The sequence below is a fragment of the Lithobates pipiens genome, unplaced genomic scaffold, assembly GCF_037356315.1.
Source record: "Lithobates pipiens isolate NorthernLeopardFrog02 unplaced genomic scaffold, aLitPip1_a1.2 Scaffold_23, whole genome shotgun sequence".
In the NCBI taxonomy this organism is placed as follows: Eukaryota; Metazoa; Chordata; class Amphibia; order Anura; family Ranidae; genus Lithobates; species Lithobates pipiens.
In genome coordinates this window covers 296,532,115-296,549,483 of record NW_027507785.1, presented here as the reverse complement: position 1 = coordinate 296,549,483, position 17,369 = coordinate 296,532,115, and positions in this window count along the sequence as shown.

Below are 17,369 nucleotides of genomic sequence, written 5' to 3'. Positions count from 1 at the left end.
TTTCCTGACATGTTGGTGTTATATCTTGTAAGTTGCACTAGTAAAGTAAATACAGCTGGATAAAGCAAAAACTGGGTATGTCTTCATTTTAGGCGGCATAGGGGAATGATTATTTTCTGTACCCACTGCATTAACTGTATTTTTTGCTCCGTAAGGCGCACCCCCCCCCCCAAAAAAAAGATGGGGGAAAACATTTGTGCGTATTATAGAGCAAATATTGACAGTGCTAACCCCCCCCCCCCCCCCCCGTCCCGTCAACGCTGCTGCCATGTTACAATACTGGGGTGGCTGTCTCCCTCTTAGATAGCTGGAACACCGATCCAATAATACATTAAATCAGTGTGACGTGTATCACAGGAAGAGGGACTTTGTTACAGGGGGCGTCGGGACATTTGAATCCATGATGTGACAGAGCTCTGTGTGGTAAGGCTGCATTTCATTGCCACAGGTCAGACTGCATTCAATGGGACTGGTAAGGCTGCATTTCATGGTCACTGTTAAGGCTGCATTTAGTTGGCACTGATCAGGCTGCATTTCATGGGCACTGATAAGGCTGCATTTAATGAGCACTGATCAGGCTACATTTAATAGGCACGGGTAAGGCTGCATTTAATGGCACTGGTAAGGTTGCATTTAAATGGCACTGGTAATCTGGCAACTTGGGGGAACACCCGCTCTACCTCCCGGAGATGTCGCTCAAACGAAAGGACAGTCGGCTTCCCCGAAAACTGACGGCGTATATGTATCAGCCGTCCGCGCGGAAGAACCAAGATGGCGCCGAACCAAATTCACAATCTCCACAGGCTGAGGCCGCATCCCGTTCGAATGAAGAGGGAGCTTACCACATCGCTTCGGAACCGATGGTAAGCAAAACGGGACACTCTCTTTCTCCCCCGGGAACTCCCACAGCCCACAGCCCAGCTAAGGCCAAAATGTGCCTGGATGACACGGAACAGGCCCAGGGCAGGGTTCAGATCAGTGGGATGCCTCAGGCCTACCCTCAGATGCACCACCAGCCTGACGCCATAGCACCATTTCCTACTACTGGACAGGCTGTAATAGACTCTACCTTGAAAGACATGCTTATGTCTCTGAGGAGCTCTTTGCAATCTGACATGCTCTCCCTCATGCATAGTTTTGGCCACAAGTTAGGAGCAATGGATGACAGAATCACACACGTGGAGGCTACTGTAAGTGACATTACGGGCACAGTAAACGATGTTATTGACACTCAGGAAGCACAATCTCAGGACATTGCTTGGATAAAAGACAAAATGGCGGATTTAGAGGACAGGGCCAGACGTAATAACTTTAAAATTAGAGGGATCCCAGAATCTGTCCAAAATACTGAGCTACCTGCCTTTGCCAAAGGTCTTATCAAAACGGTGCTTCCTGAGGCAAAAAATATTGAGCTGGTCATAGATCGCAGATTTAGATTACCTAAACCTGCGTTCTTACCAGATGCAGTACCTAGAGATGTCATATTGAGGGTGCACTTCTATCACATCAAGGAACAGTTTATGCACAAAATGAGGGGAATGGAATCATTACCAGACCCGTACTCCCGTCTCCAAATTTATGCTGACCTCTCACAGCACACCCTGAGCAGACGGAGACAATTAAACACAATAACTAAAGCTCTCCGTAATCATCAGCTTCAATACCAATGGATAGCACCTGCTAAACTATCCATTCATCGTGAAGGGAGAAAACATGTAGTAACGTCTTTGCAACAAGGTTTGCACCTACTACAAAGATGGGACATCATCCCTGCTCCCCCAGATGCAGCACCCATGGACCAGAGTAACACAGGCTCTCTTTCAACCCAACCTCTGCCCCCAAGAAGCCAGAAGAATGCCTCCCACTAACTATGTGGTTTGGGGCCAGGATTCACAATTGCCGTTTGGCGTTGCCATCTATTCACACCCGGTCTTAAGACTCGTTACCCCTATTTAGTGTTTCTACGCGCGGAGGCGCTGAGGTAATTCCTCACTCGAAACACTTATTACAGTTTACGGTCATCTACCAAGCAGCATTCCGAATCATATTATTCCACTGCTATTGTTATTTCTTGGACCGTTGAGTTACGTTTGTACCTTTTTTGTACTTTTCATTTTTGGTTTTTGTTCTTTCCCTACGCTCTTACCCTCCCCCTCTTTCCTACTTCCCCTCCTGCATCTCTGCCTCACACAGCGCTTTGAGAGCCTCGACCTACTTGCCTAACAACTGAACCATATCTCATCGCTCACTGAAGTCCCAGTCTCCTCTAGCCCTACGCTCTCTCAAGTAATACCTTTCTCCTCTTTTTGACGTACCTGCACTACATATGCCTATCACCATTGTCACAATTAATGCGAAGGGACGAAATCACCCTGCGAAGAGAAGATCCTTGTGGGCACTGGCCAAGCATACCAAATGTGAAATTCTATGTGCACAGGAAACACATTTCCAACAGAGTAATCCCCCTACATGCACCAACAGAGACTTCAGCACTGTCTTCACAGCTAATGCAATTAAAAAAAAGAAAGGGGTGCTTATTGCTTTTAAAAATTCTTTAGCGTTTCAACTGGTTCAGTGCACCAAGGACCCTGAAGGCCGGTATATTATTCTATCCTGTATCATCAATGGGGCTCCTTATACTTTTGTCAACGTCTATGCGCCCAATACTCATCAAGCTCGTTTCTTACGAAAATTACATAAAAAAGTAGAAACAGAAAAACAAGGCACTACAATATGGTGTGGAGACTTTAACAGCACCCCTGATCCTGATCTAGATTCGTCCTTCCAGCCCAGGAGAAGCAGGCTGGCACTGAATCCTCTACTGAATAAGCTACGTCTTCTAGACGTTTGGAGATGTCAACATGCAGACGAGAGGGACTATACGTACTTCTCCCCAGGACATAACTCTTACTCCCGCATCGACCTCTTTTTGACAGATTCCAGGACCCTTCAAACCGTATCCTCCTCCAACATACACCTGATCACATGGTCCGATCATTCCCCTGTCAGCATTACCGTGGAAGACCATGTCAGGCATTCTCCAGCGTACCTCTGGAGAATGAATACAAGAATTCTACAATCTGAACCCTATGCGCAAACACTGAAAAACGAATTAGAAGCATTCTTTGTCCACAACAAAGACTCTGTTGCAGATCCCCATATTTTATGGGCCTCACATAAAGCATATATGCGGGGACTCTTTATACAACTTGGAGCTAGAGATAACAGGCGAAGGAGGCAGCAGATGGACGCACTTCTCATGCGCATTCAAAATACCGATCTGCTCAATAAATCCCATCCCACCCAAGTACTCAAATCGGAATTAATTTCATTACGATTGGAAGGGCTCTTCTTTTAGAAAAACATGACCATATTCAGCGAAGACACAAAATGAATTTTTACGCTGCAGGTAATAAATCTGGCAAACTACTCTCCCACCAGATTAAGGGACCTCTCACTAGACGTCCCATTCCTTATATCCATCATCCTGACTCTAACTCTAAATTACAAAACCCACAAGATATCGCTAATGCCTTTAGCGCATATTATGGCAAACTATATAATTTGAAGAACGCTCCTGATCTAGCCCAACCCACCCCCGTACAGATACAAACATTCTTAGATTCTGTGAAACTCCCTAGCCTAACTTCACAACAACTGGAGGAATTAAACGCCCCTTTCACACAAATAGAAATTCAATCTGCCATATTAACGCTACCCAATGGTAAAACGCCCGGCCCTGACGGTTTTGTGGGAGAATATTATAAGCAATTCAGCTCCATTCTCACTGAGCACATGACACCGCTGTTCAACTCTGCTGCCTCCTCTGCCTCTTTTCCTCAAGAGATGCTTAGAGCTTTAATAGTGACTATACCGAAGCCAGGGAAGGAACCAAACTTAACTCAAAACTTCCGCCCTATTTCATTATTAAATCACGACGTGAAACTTTACGCTAAAGTTATAGCAAAACGATTGATCGACGTCTTGCCAATGTTGATACATCCTGACCAGTCTGGATTTATTAAGGGGCGCCAAACCTCAGATGCTACACGACGGATGATCAATCTTATCCATCACGCGGTGGCCCATCGAACGCCTTCTCTGCTTCTGTCATTGGATGCGGAGAAGGCGTTCGATAGGGTCCACTGGCATTACTTAAAATTGACCCTAGAGAAATTTGGATTTCAGAACCATATTCTCTCAGCCACCCTAGCCCTTTATTCTACTCCCTCGGCCCAAGTTTACTGCTCGTCCATGCTATCGACGCCATTTCAAATTTCCAACGGCACTCGCCAAGGCTGCCCCTTGTCGCCCCTGATCTTTGACCTACTGATCGAACCCCTGGCCGCTAAAATTAGGTCCCACCCCACCATTTTTGGTATCAACATTGGCAACACAGATCACAAAATCAGCCTCTTTGCTGATGATGTTATTTTCTCTTTGACACATCCCACAGCTTCCCTGGCCTCGGTACAACAAACACTTGATGAATTCAGTCTTGTTTCTTATTACAAAGTGAACATTTCTAAATCCTATGTCCTCCCCTTGTTCCTACCGGAGCGCCAATCTCTGTTCCTAAAGAACCAGTATCAATATACGTGGTCTACAGACTCTCTGAGTTACTTAGGTATCACTCTCACTTCTCACCCTAAAGATCTATTCAAAAGCAACTTTATCCCTTTTCTCAATAAACTATCACTAGAACTTGATAAAATGTCTAGACTGATGCTCACAAGTTCGGGTAGACTAGCAGCGTTTAAAATGATTCACCTTCCTCAACTCTTGTATTTATTTAGAGCAATCCCGATCCCCATACCTTCATCCTTCCACACGCAAATTCAATCACTCCTCAGAAGATTTGTGTGGCAAGGAAAAAGGGTTAGAATAGCACACCACTCCCTAATAAAAAACAAACAGGCAGGAGGCATGGGATATATTAATATTAGAGAATACTACAATGCAGCTATACTGGCTCAAATTAGAGCTTGGTTCAATCCTGATCCTTCCAATCAGTGGAGTTCCATAGAATCCTGCCAAATACCTGGTAGCAATCTGGGATTGTGGCTCCTCTCAGCGCCTAAATTGAAGGCAAATTGTACTCACCTTTCCCCATCTATAGTAGCATCAGTGTTAGCATTCAAATACTTAATTACCCACACGAAATCAAACATCACCAACTGTAGAATTCCCCTTCCAATAGATATTATTGGATTACTGATCTCCGATCTGCGTCTCCATTCTTGGAAAAACAATGGGATTACACACGTAGCAGACCTTTATGATTCTGGACTCCTCAAATCCTTTACATCTCTACGACAGGAATTTAATCTTTCCCCTCGCGATTACTTTAAATATTTTCAAATCACTCACTGCCTATTACAAAATCCCCATCTCCATGTGAGTATTCCGAAAACAACTTGGCAATACATATCGGGTAAGGTTGTTACAGCTAAGGGTATCTCTTTGTTCTATACCACACTTAATGATAAAATGATCTTTGCTAAACTACCCCCTTTGGTGAAATGGGAACATGAAACTGGAATTTCTTACTCACCACAACAATGGTCGCTCGCCATAAAAGCTGTCTATTCTGCGACCAAGTCGGCCAATCTTTGGGAACTCACGTATAAAATTAATCTCAGATGGTACCTTACCCCAAACCTTCTACATAAATATTTTGAGAACGCAAATTCTGCCTGCTGGAGGCACTGTGGCCTCCCAGGAACCCTCTATCATACCTTCTGGTCCTGCCCCAAACTGGTTCCCTTTTGGGCAGCCATATTCAATCTTATATCGGCAGTCACCCACATTGTTACCCCACTTGATCCCGCTCTAGCTTTATTCAACATTGGCATCGAACAATTCCCACATGACCTTAGATGCATAGTAACACACATCTGCTTAGCAGCAAAATTGACTCTGACCCGAAATTGGAAATCCCTTGACGCACCTTCCTGTGCTGAAGTTGTGAGAATAACACATCTTCACGGAATGTATGAACGCATGTACGCCACTGCTGAGGGCCACCTACCCAGAACCATAAAACTGTGGGAAGCTTGGTTACAATGGTTTGACAAATCCCATCCCCTACTCATCTAATACTCCTACTCCAGTATGGGCTCACTTAATTGCTCTCTTACTACTTCATCTTTCACCTCCCCAAACCCTTCCTCCTTTCCATCCACCCTCTCCCCCCCTCTCCCCCCCTCTCCCCCCCCCCCAAATTGTTTTTGTTTTTGTTTATGCTTTAGGACTTCTCACCCGCTACCATACTCATACTCTAATACGCCCACCACTTACCCGGCTCCAGGTATTCATATGATAACTATTGTTTGCTCTTGCATTTGCTGCATCCCAACTACGTTGAGCATTATACATGTTTTTTTGTTTGTTTGTTTGTTTGTTTGTTTTTTTTTGTGGTTATTTCTATTTTTTTTTTTATTATTATCTTTCTCTTTAAAGTTGGTCATATTTGACCCATAATGCTTGTCTGCATTCTCGGGGAAAACCCTCATATTGCGTTTTCATTCTTACGATACTCTGAAGCTGATCCTTGATCCGGTACACAGCAAGATCCCATTTGGGCTGTCTGGTGGGAGGATATTCCCCGAGTATTGATATTCATTCTCTTTTTTGTCATAATTGTACATTAAAAACAACCCTGTATTATTTTGTACAGTTTCTGGACACACGGTGTATTACTTTACTACTGACTGTACTATTGATATCTCGCTTATCTTTTATTTTGTTCCTTTGTTTCTTGTACTACTACAACTTTCAATAAAAACTATTGAACATAAATGGCACTGGTAAGGCTGCATTTAATTGCTACTGGTCAAGCTGCATTTCATGGGCACTGGTTAATATTTTAGTACACCATTTGGTTCAGAATATTTTTTTCTTGTTTTCCTCCTCTAAAACCTAGGTGCTTCTTATGGTCAGGTGCGTCTTATGGAGAAAAAAAATACGGTAAATACACTATATCTCGGCAATACATTTACATTTCCCCATGTTTTTCCCAGTTAAAAATGCTGAAAGTATTGAATAATACTTGGTGATCCTACCACAAATCCAGTGATCTCCTAACTTCCTGTTGTTGGCTGACAATGCTGCCTCTGCTACACTTAAAACTGAACACCAGCCTTAAGTTAAAGTGGTTGTAAAGGCAGAATGTTTTCTATCTTAATGTACTCTATTCATTAGAATACAAAAAAACCCTTATGTGTGCAGCAGCCCCCCTCAGCTCCCCCTGCAATGTTGCACGAGAGACTCAGCTGTACGGGACTCCTCATTGGCTGAGACAGCAGTGAAGTGCCATTGGCTCCCGCTGCTGTCAATAAAAGTCAGTGAGCCAATGAGGAGAGAGAGGGGGGTGGGCTGGGCCTCAGCTCTGTGTCTGAATGGACACAGGGAGCTGCAGCTCGGCTCAAGTGCCTCCATAAGAAGCTGCTTGCTGTGGGGGCACTCAACAGGAGGGAGGGGCCAGGAGCCCCAAAGAGGGACCCGAGAAGGGGAAGATCTGGGCTGCTCTGTGCAAGAGCAGCCCACTGCACAGAGAAGGTAAGTATAACATGTTTTTTTATTTTTAACAAAAAATAAATTAGACTTTAGTATCACTTTAAAGCCCAACTCCAGGGAAAGTAAAAAAATATATTAATTGCTTGTTATGTCAAGGGAGTTTCACAAGAGACTCTGTCACTTACCTGACTTCTTGATCTCGTTGCTTCCAGCACTCTCCTCCTCCACCTGAAGCTCCAGGCTCAGCATCATTATGTACTGTTTAGGAACATTAACCTTGTATGGTAATCTGAGGAGGCTGGAGTGCAACTGGTACCAGTCACAGCTTACAGACCTGCCTTTAGGGACTGGTGGCAAAACTTGAGGAAGTCTGTTGAGAAGAGTCCCCATTAGATTTTTTTTAAATTGTCCTGGAGTTAGGCTTAAAACTTGTACTGTTGTACGGTCTCCTGTCCTGTACTGAAATGGTTTACTCTGCATTCATTGTGGGTGTTTGAGTGGGTTTCTTTCCCACAAGGGTTGAGGTGGGTGTACTTAATGGCTCTCCTACAAGGTTTGAGGTGGGTGTACTTAATGGCTTTTCTATAGGTTTGAGTTGGGTGTACTCAATAATTCTACAAAAGAGTTTTAGTTGGGTGTAGTCTTTGGCTCGCCAACAGAGTTTGAGTTGGGTGCCGTCATTGGCTCGCCAACATAATTTGAGCCAGGTGTACTCGTTGGCTGTCCAACAGAGTTTGAGTTAGGTATTTTCATTGGCTCTCCAACAGAGTTTGAATTGGGGGAGAACATTCAATATATCTTTCTCTGAAGGAGGCAGGTGGAAGGTCCCAGTCACACATTACAAATGTTAGGTAACACTGTAATTTTTTTAGCCACCTCACCTTCAGGGCAAGGGTCTGGCATGGAGCTCTACAGAGACCTTTAAAGTATAACTGGACCCAACTGACTTTATATCATTTATTGACCACCTACTGACCCCCAGAAATGCACTGAGGTTGACCCTCAACCATTTAGTTAACCATCAGGGTAGTCCCATGGGGGGAAATAAAGACCACTTTGGGGTTTCCTACTCAAGCATAATATACCATGTTACAATGTATTTTTTGACCAAACAATCTTCTTTAAATGCTAAAGGCATCAGAAAAATATGTGACATTCAATTACCCCATTTAAATTGTCTAAAAAGTCGCATTTCCCAACCCCCCCACCGGCAGACTTCAGTCCACAATGCACTTTGTATTTTGCAAGCACAATGAAAAACACAACAATTAATGTCACTGATTCCCATCTCACGTAATTTAAGAGCAATAAAACCAGTGTTTAGTCATGTATGCTGCAAATTATCAAGTCAAAAAAATAATTAGGAAAATGACAAGAAAGCGAACACAGTTTTCTTCCTCTTATAAGAAAATAATTGATTAGAACCGTTATTCTGAAAAAGAGAAAGAAAGTTGTGTAAAAGTATAAAATTATAAGCAGCAAGCAGTGAGAAGCAAGCTTGGTGTGATCTGACATTTCTGAGAAGTTACAAAGGGCTGTCAGTGCTTTATAAAGGTGGGTGAACGCCCACACAACAATATACAGACAGATACCAACTTAAAATCACTCTTACTTGTACAACCAGGTAATCAATTAATCTGTCTTACACAAATAAAGATGTGATGGATTAATGAATACTTTTAATTTTTACCCAGAATACTGTGCTGATCCTGAACCATACTACAAGAAAGCATTTAAGTGCCTTCCTGATTTCCTTGCTTCTTTAGTTTATTACTTATACTTAAAGCTGAACTTTGGGAACAAAACTGTACTTTAAATATAATCCACAATAGCAACAAAAGATACAAATACAATTTGTTTTCCCTATATGTGTTTGTAAACCCAGTTATTACATTGTAAAAGTAGCAGTGACGTCATCATGGTGCTGTGCATAGCCTGTGCAGGGAGCAGAGCTGTGGAGGGGCTTAGCAGTCCACCCTCTACAGACTGCCTGCAGAAAACTACAGGAGGGGGCGGATGTAATATTGGACTGGAAGTGGGGTAACCCCTTAGTAGGATCATGGAATGGGATTCAGTGGAAGCTAAACTACTATTAACCACTTGACCACCGGGCACTTAAACCCCCTTCCTAACCAGATTAATTTTCAGTTTTCCGCGCTCTCACACTTTGAATGACAATTACTCAGTCATGCAACACTGTACCTATATGAAATTTTTGTCCCTTTTTTTCACACAAATAGAGCTTTCTTTTGGTGGTATTTAATCACCGCTGGGTTTTTTATTTTTTTCGCTATAAATCAAAAAAGACTGAAAATTCGGTAAATAAAATGAAAAATTCTTTGTTTCTGTTAAAATGTATTGCAGAGTATTGGCAGAGTATTGGCGAGTATTGGCAGAGTATTGCAGAGTATTGCAGTGTTGCAGAGTATTGGCAGAGTATTGGCAGAGTATTGGCAGAGTATTGCAAAGTGTTGCAGAGTATTGGCAGAGTATTGCACAGTATGGGGAGAGCATTGGCACAGAGTAACGCTGTGGGCACTACACATCCAGCCCACAGCGCTGCTGCCATCTCTCCCCTATGAGGGGTGCTAACACAAGTAAGCAGTGTCATCGCACTAACACTCAGCTAAAGTAAAAATATAAACCTGACAGTGTGCAGCTCCCCTCTGTGCTGCCAACAAGTCACACTGCACAAGAAGCGAGAGCAGCAGTGACTGGTCTTTACCAGTAAGGTTTCACACTGGTGTAGGGATCCGCTGCCCTCTATTGTCAGCTGTTGTATTACACTGTAATTATAATTATGTATGTCACTTCCTGGGATTGTTGGGAAAAGATCCTAGAAAGAGGAAATGGAGTGAGAGAATGTCTCAGGCACATATCCTCTCCATGCGACCAATGCCAGATCAGAAGAGATGATTATGGCCAGGTAACTAGGACTGCATATTAGGCGGGTTGGGTAACGGCTGGAGGGTCTCCTTATCACCACACATCTTGTCTTTAGGTCTCCAACACAAAGACGGGCACCGCAGCATCCTCAGGGGTCCCTGCAATGGGACTTTGCTGCAACATTTATCCGGAGATATCTCTATAAATAACCATACAGTATATGCACAATTCCACCAGAACTCCTATCTGACCCTTTGCTGTTAGTATCTATTTTTACACTGAATTATGTACTGTTATGACTCTTTTCTTATATATAGCTTATAATAATTCTATACTGGTATGCGTCTATATACTGTACTTATGGTTAATGTTATATGCAGGTTGCACTAGCTCTTCTGCTCCCAATTACTTTGATTAGATTACTGGGTGGAAGCACTGACAACTTTATTTTCAATCCCACTCTTCTACTTAGCAAAAGTAAGGTTCTGATTCTCTTATTTACCTGCAGGTTTAGAGCAATATCCTGTATGGGGAGGGCAATTTCTCATAACCCCCCCCAAAACAAAAAAGAAGAGGGCTGCACTGGATTACTACACAGCTCTGGAAGAAATATACAAAGGAAGCCAAGATTCAAGTAAGAATACACAACCTAATGTTTTGTTTATAGATCCCTGAGTTCAGATTTAAAACATATAAGTCAGGAATAAAAATGTAACTTGCCCATCACTTACCCGTGCCCAGGGGTGACAATGCTCATTCGCTGTTTTGTGTCTATGGAGGAGCAGCCTTGTCATTCTAGGCTGCTCTAGACTATAGAACACCTTCAGCTTTCCTAATCTCAATGTAGTGTGGAGGTGTTCTGTATTCCAGGCAGAAAGTCCTTATTCTGAGCTGCCCTTCCTTTGCAGTGTTTGACCATTGTTATTAATTGGGTGCTAGAAGTCACAGCAAAAGATGGAACTAAGCAGAAATCGAATCATAGAAAAGGAAGTCCATATTATCCAATATGTTTTGATAATACATTTTTCAAACAGACTTTGTTGAGTACTGGTGGCTTCTTGTAGAACAGACACATGGCTCCCAACTGTCCCTGATTTCAAGGGACTGTTCCTGATTTGGAACTTTGGGGTCAATTCACATTGCGGGAACTCCATGCCAAAAAGTAAAAAGAAAAACAGTGTGCCCTCCCCGTCAAAATTCATACCAGACCTTCATCTGAGCATGCAGCCCATCAGGTTAAATAAGCAAGCCTGAACCATACCAGGTCACATGCCCTTAACATGGGTGGGGCTTTGGGGCAGAGGGAGCTCTATGAGGAACATATTGGAAACTGCAACAGCATGCTCCTGGCCAAGCCCCCCTTAACGCACGCCCCCAAGTTGAGGGCCTGGTATGGTTCAGGAGGGGAGGGCGATCACTCATCCCTTCCCATTCCTGACCTGCCAGTCTGCATGCTCGGATAATCATCTGGTATGGATTTTGGGGGTGACCCCACGCCGTTTTTTTTTTTATTTGACGTGGAGTTCCCAAAGGGCCGTGGGAGGGGGATGGACAACACGCTGTTTTTTTTTTTTTATGGCTGGCATGTTTTTCTTACATTCAACTGTCAGGGGGGAACAGCGAGTGAGTCATCTGTTGTTAAGGACGTGGCGGCTGGCTTTCCAGCCCGCTCCTTAGCAGCCAATGTGATAAATTACCACTTGAAAATATACAGTAATTACCGCATTATCTAAACTTTACCACAGTAGTTATGTACTGCACAATTCTTAGTGAATGGAACATTTGCACATTTACTTCCACATGTGTTATTTTACCAATTTTTTTCAGTGTTATCTTAAGTAATTGACCCCATTGTCCCTCTGTCCCTCTTTCATCTTTATTTGTCCCTCATTTTGGTCTTATTTATAAAAGTGTTTCCCAGTGCTAAACATTTTATCCAATTTTTAAATTGCTGCATTTGTAAATTTCAAAAGCTAGTATAAAGTAATTGTAGTGGCAAAAAAAAATCACTTGTGGGTTTAACTACCGTATTTATCAGCATATAACACGTGCCGTCATATAACACGCACCCCAAGTTTAGGTGGGAATTTTAGGGAAAAAAACTTTTAGCAGGGAAGTTTAGGAAAAAAAACTTATATTTAAATGGCCATCAGTGCAGCCTTATCAGTGTCCATCTGCAGCCTTGTCCATCTGCAGCCTTGCCCAGTGTCTTTACAGCCTTGTGTCATTGCAGTCTTGCACAACCTCATTGCATGCTATTTTAAAATTGGCGCCGTTCAACGCTGACTTGTGAACGGAGAGGAGCAAGCATCGCTGATATACACATAGCCGAGTGTTCTTGGCTAGGCTTGGCTCCTCTCGGTTCCGCTCACAGTCACGCCCAGTCCCGCCATTGGACCTGTGTTACATCCATCATAGCAGCGGGACTGGGCGTAACTGTGAGTGGAGCCGAGAGGAGCCGAGCCTAGCCAAGAACAAACGGCTATGCGTATATCAGCGACGCTCACTCCGCTCTACTCACAATCAGTGGAGATCGACGGTGATCAGCGTATAACACGCACCTGTGATTTTCCCTTGATATTAAGGGGAAAATAGTGTGTGTTATACGCCGATAAATACAGTAATCAGATTTTTTTGTATAATTCTCCTTTAAGGGGGTGTGACACACACATACTTTTTTTTTTTTTTTTTCTAATAGGTGTCCCTCTATCCAATCTCAAAAAGTTGGGAGGTATGTAGACAGGGAAATGGGAAGGTTGGTATTTCTTGTGATATCTGTTCAGCGGACAGGAAATCACAAGGACACTGGATTTTAGGTAGGATCAACTACTTTCTTGCAAAAAAATCTTCTCTTATCCTAAAAAAAGAAAATGGATGCAGAGACCTTATCTGAGTAGTTCTAGGCTGCAGTATATTACAAATAGAGAGAGTGAATCCCCCTAATGGGGAGCAATTTTGTTGCCTTATTATGTGGTTGTGTCACTCACTTTTTTAGGAGCGAGGACAGTTAGGTGGCATTTTATTTGATGATATTTTATTGAATGATATTTTATTAGATGATATTTTAATTAATTTTATTCAGTTTATTTCATTATATTTTAATACGAATACTGATTTTAATTCTAATTGTATAATCTAATTATTTTATTAGACAGTTTGTATAATTTTCTAGCTTAATTCCGAACACAGTAACTGAGCTATCTTTCTGTTAAATTATTTAAATTCAAAGTAAATGGTAAATTGGGGGAAACAAATTCATGCTGCTGTTTTCTTTAAATCACTGTTAAAGGGTTGTGACTATTTCCATTGCTTGGTGTCAGCTTGTTTTTATTTTATTTATTATGTTAAGTTGTTGAGTGTGTTTGTTCCTCTCCTGGGCAGCTCCCACGCATTGCTTGACACAGAGGTTAGATAGACTGGAAATGTTTTAATTAGACCTAATTAAATTGTAAAGTTGGCCACATACTGTACAATTTCCTCTTTCAGTTTTTTTTTTTGCATTGTGATTATAAAGCTGGCCACATACATTACAGTCTGTCCCCTTTAGATTTACTAACAACTATGAAATGTAAGGACCACACAGTTCATGTATCTCAATCAATGATCTGATCTGTGGTGTAAGTTGAATGTATCGGGCCCTGGATGTCTCCTATTAAAGTGGCTCTGTCACATTGTGCTGCAATGGAAGGGGCATGCTGCTAGCAGGGGCGAGAGAAGGGTGGCAGAGAGATGAGCTCTTCAGTCTTCTGCTTCTCTTTTCACAGTCCAGTCACAGGCTGGAGGAGGGACAAGACCTGTAAAACTCAGCATACACCAGTGGAATTTTTTTTATTGACAGAACGTTTCTGATTTTCTTATGGTTATTTGGGCCAAATCGATGATCAATTTTGACTGTAGTCACAGGATGGAAATTTTTCTTGAAGAAACACATTTTTAACTGTGAATATGGTTTTATTTCAGGAAACTTTATACATATTGTGATGTGCATGTTCTAGGCACAAAATAAATGTTTAATATGTCCATAATTCCATTCAATTAGCAGGTATGGATGTAATTTTAAGGGCTTTGGAATAAAATTAGTTGACTTGAGGGCAAGATTGAGGCCTGATTAAGGTTTTTTGAGATGGTATATGGCAGCTTAACCCCTTAGAGCTGGCGCCTGTTGGCCCTTTAAGAGCTTTAGAATGCTAGGAGGCGGGGCGAGTGGGGCGGAGCTTATGGTCATTTGACTGCCGGGATTAGCATTCATAGCGGTCACATGATCGGAACGCTCCTGATCACAAGCAAAGCACAGGAGCTTTCAGTTAGCCGCCGATAACTGTGCCAGGAGCGCGCAGGGCGCACGCTCTTGGCACAGTTCTATCGGCACTTTTGAATGCAAATATGCGACTGGGCCTTTGCTTGCGCTCTGTGCAAACAGGTTAAGTTACTGAATGGAGAAACACATAAAGATCAGATTTGCTTTCCTGCCAGACAGGCCTAGCTGTGTAACAGAGCTGTGTAAAGTGTTACGTTTAGAACTCGTTGGACAGAAATATAAACCCTTTAGCAGATTGTAGATTGGCATCACAGGCCTGCACACTGCATCATGGAAGGGTCACATTGTCTCCTATACCTGAAATCCTGAAGCATTTTGCATTAGTTCTGATGTCATGGTTGGAGATTGCATTGAAAGGCTAACATAAGTGAGTTGGACTTTGAAGAGATGTGGTGGATACAAAAGAGACACTGTTATTTTGCCCCTTCAGGCATTTAGCCATGGACAAGCAAGTAGAAAGGCTAATCGCCTATATTAAAACATAGAATTTCCAACAATCAGCTGAACTTCAAGTACATACAGAATAAAGAAATCATATGCAATGTAAAATCTAGTTATCATTGATATTTTTTATTATGTCCCTTCAATTTGAAAACAAATCAAAACAATTTATAGCAGATGAAGTCCAAAAAATATTTGTTCACTAATAGTAAGATGAAAGTTGATGAGCTTTACTGATCTTTTTATGACACTATTGTTTTTAGTTGAATTTTGGTATCCTAGAAGAGGACCCTTTCTATCCCATGGCCCCTATACAGCAATGGTGTCACTATAAATTTTAGGAGCTCTCCATAATTTTGACACAGAAGTGATGTTCTCTTCATAAGATCTACCAAACAAGATATACCAGAATCTGCATGATCATGAGAAACTTAGGGTCCAGCCAGTGCACATGCACAGCCACTTATTTATTTTAATTTATTTTACTGTTTGTCACTATTTCACTTTTGTGTGTGTTTTTTCTCTCTCTAAGATGAAAGGTGTGAGTCCTGACGTCTAGTGTGGCTTTCTGGTTTCTTCCTCCCCTGGGGTTGTCTCTCTTTGGGAGAGCCCCTCAACTTAGCATTCAGTGATCGGCCTCGGCTAACCTAGAAGAACGGGGTCAGTTAAGCAGACCATTGGCACTCTATGTCCATGTCAGGAGCCTTGCTCCCTGGGAGATCAAGGAGAGGTCCTACCCCTTCAGGGGGTGGACTAAAGCACACCCTTATGTGCAGTTTTTAGTGTGTGTTTCACATGTATGTTTTTTGTTCACTTAATGGTTTTTCCGTTTCAGGTTTTTGTACCACTGCAGATTCAAAAAAATGAGAACCTCAGGTCCAATTTGAAAAGCAGAAGGCTCATTTAAAACCACCTGCGTTGAATTGAATTTTATAGGAGAGCTTTGTGAATTCCAAATTTTCTACATGTCTCAAAGGAACGATGGAAAATATTTTTACAGTTTCCAAATACAAATTCTGCAAACGGCACAACAATAAAGTGTTTTTGTACAATAAACTCTAACAATTCCTTTGCTTGTTTTTTTTTTAAATATACCATTGAAAGTATTTTATTATATCTGCTTGATAATTTAGAAAGAAATATTTTGGGATTTAGATCAAATAAAATGTAAAGATTGAATCTAGTCCTTTATGTAGATCTATGACAACATCTGTCATTCAAGTCTCAACCTTAGGCTTTCTTCTGGATTCCTTCTGTCTGTCTTCCCCATAGTGTGATCGGGGCTTGTTACCTTAGTATTCAGCTGGATGTTTTTCATGAACCGCAACATTTGGTTTATAGAAACCAATAGTACTCATGTTTTCTATTCACATCAGTGAGTTTTAACTAAAATTAGCATTTTATATTTGTGAAATTAGATTTTTTTGCTGCTTAATTAGATTATATACTAGCGACTTCTCATCATGAGAAAACCTCAAGACTTCTTTTCATAACCGTCTACACATTTATCCTCCCATCATAATGCAAAATGAAACTAAACAATAAAAGACTGCACCTTGACATAAATTATTCCTTCTACAATGCCAGGGTGGGGCAGATTTTTAATTGGACCCAGGAGTCTTCATGTCTGTCATCATGGTAGGGCTTAATAATACAATAATATTGACATTTTGTGGTCAGGTTTTTCAAGCGAGAGAAGGGACACCCCTGCTTATTATCTCCAGAGTGCCTTTAACATCTCTTGATCTAGTATCTGCTTCACAGACTTTGTCTCAATCTATAAATTAAGAACTCATTTTAAGTCTCCTATTTACTTTTACTTGTTAGTAGGGCAAACCCAAGTGTCATGTCCTATAAAGCTCACCTAGTTAAATCTATCTATTCACAAGTGCTTTTAGGGTTTAGACGGTGTACTCTAAATACCAAAATGTTATATATTGCAGCTCACAGTCCTTAGCATACCTGGGAATTTTTGTAAATCAGTGGGTCTGAGGCTAGAGGTGGGACAGAAGGCACAGTAGGGGGTGGGGCTAAAGCTAGCATAGTGTGCCATGCTAAAACGTATGTATTGATTGCGTGTGATGAAACAGTGCTAATAGTTGGGGCACACCAGAGCCAATTGAAATCTGTTGCATCTGTGTCAATAGGAGGAAAAAACGTTGCTGAATTCATGTTGGTGGGAGGAAAAAATGCTGCTGCATTAGTG